Genomic DNA, 2,464 nt, shown 5'->3' on the forward strand with positions numbered 1-2,464 from the left:
GAAAACAGCAGACAAATCCAAATTGAGTGACATTCTACAAAATACCTGACCAGTACTCTTTAAAAGTTTAAAGCTTACTTAAAAAAAAAAAAAAGACTGTGAAATTGTCGCAGAATTTAGGAGATTAAGGAAACTTGGTGAATAAATGCGACGAGGTGTCTTGGATTAGATCCTAAAACAGAAAAAGAACATAAGTAGGAAAACTGGTGAAATCTAAATAAAATTTATGGTTTATTAATTAATACCAAAATAATAGTTTGGGCAACATACCGTGGCTATGTCACCGTAAGGGGAAGCAGGGTGAATGAAATATGGAAACCCTTTGTATTACCCTTGTAATTTTTCTGTAAATTTATAATTATTCAAAAGTAAAAAAATATTTTAACAAGTACTCCCTCTCCTGTATTAAACAAACAAACAAAAAAAAACAAAGACAATGTACAAACTGACAAACCCTGGGTTCGACTTATATGTGGGTGGATGGGATAGTCTAGGAAGACTTCTCAGAGAGAATAAAGTCCAGTTGCATGCCAAAGAGAGTTAAAACTACAGCTGTAGCTTCATGAAATAATCAAGTAACTTCTAGTAGAATTGTATAGGCTAGGGGTGCCTAAGTGGCTCAGTCGGTTACGTGTCTGACTTCAGCTCAGGTCATGATCTTGCAGTCTGTGGGTTCAAGCCCTGCATCAGGCTCTGTGCTGACAGCTCAGGGCCTGGAGCCTGCTTTGGATTCTGTGTCTCCTTCTCTCTCTGCCCCTCTGCCACCCATGCTCTGTCTCTGTCTCTCAAAAATGAATAAATGTTAAAAAAAAAAAAGAGTTGTACAGGCTCAACAAATGGGGTGGGGGTGGTACATGGGGTAAAAGACAGAGTAGCACGAGCAATGCTAGAGAAATAATTCTGGGTTCTTGGGATAAAACTGACACAGCACTGATTTCCTGTAGGAAGTTGTGTTAGTCTGCTCAGGCGGCCATAAAAAAATACCATGGACTGGGTGACTGAAACAACAGAAATTTATTTTCCATGGTTCTGGGGGCTGGGAAGTCCAAGATGACGAAGCCATCATGATCACATTCTGATGAGGACTCTCTTCCTAGCTTCTTCCTAGGCTGCCTTCTCACTGTGTCTTTTTTTTAATGTTTATTTATTTATTTTTGAAGGAGAGAGAAAGAGAGACAGAGAGAGAGAGAGAAAGAGACAGAGAGAGAGAAAGAGAGAGAGGAGGAGGATGAGTGGGGGGATCAGAGAGAGAGGGAGACAGAATTCCAAGTAGGCTCCTCCCTGTCAGCGCAGTCTCACTGTATTGTTACGTGGTAGGGAGAAATGGTGTCTCTTCTCATAAGGGAACTAATCCCATCATGAGATCCCCAACCTTATAACCTCATTTAAACCTAATTACCCTCCAAAGGCCCCATCTTCAGGTATGCAACATGGAGTTATGGCACCAAGGTAGAAATTTTTAGAGGGAGGACATAAACATTCAGTCCATAACAGAGATCTTAGAAGACAATCCTCTATTTTCCAGCCCTGCACTAGATATACACCATGATAGACTTAATATGCTGAGGTTATGAAAATAAATATCCCTAAATCTCAGTAGCTTAAATAAAAGTTTATTTCTCACTTATGCTTCATGTCCATCATGGGTTGTCAGGGTTTGTGCTCTTATTATCCTCCCTCAGGAACCCAGGGCATAAGGAGTCTTTACCATTAGTTCTTGGTGTAGACAAGGGAAGAGAATGTAACAAATCACACACCGATTTTTTATTTTAGTTTTTATTAAAATTCCAGTTAGTTAACATACAGTGCAATATTAGTTTCAAGTGTATAATACAGCGATTCAACACTTTCATACAACACCTGGAAGTGCATCACAACAAATGCACTCCTTAATCTCCATCACCTGTTTAACCCATCCCCTACCCACCTCCCCTCTGGTAACTATCAGTTTGTCTTCTATAGTTAGGAGTCTGTATCTTGGTTTGCCTCTCTCTTTTTTCCCTTTGCTCATTTGTTTTGTTTCTTAAATTCCACATGAGTGAAATCCTATGGCATTTGTCTTTTTCTGAGTGACTTATTTCATCTAGTATAATACTCTCTAGCTCCATCCATGCTGGTGCAAATGGCAAAATTTCATTCTTTTTTTATGGCTGAGCAGACAATGCTGCTATAAACATCCAGGTGCGTGTATTTCTTTGAATGAGTATTTTTGCATTCTTTGGGTAAATACCTAGTACTGTGATTGCTCCCACACCCTGATTTTCAGACACTTCTATCTGGATGTGACATGCATTGCTTCCATTCACATTTTTGTTGGCAAAAGCAAGACATATGGCCACTTGTAACTTCAAGGGTGTGATAGGTTGAATCTCACCATGTGTCTGGAAGGAGGAAAACGGAATGTTGGTGAACAGCCCTAATGATCACCATAATAAGGAATCTTTGCTAGAATGCCACCGGGGAA

This window comes from Panthera uncia, chromosome A2, assembly GCF_023721935.1.
Source record: "Panthera uncia isolate 11264 chromosome A2, Puncia_PCG_1.0, whole genome shotgun sequence".
Taxonomy (NCBI): Eukaryota; Metazoa; Chordata; class Mammalia; order Carnivora; family Felidae; genus Panthera; species Panthera uncia.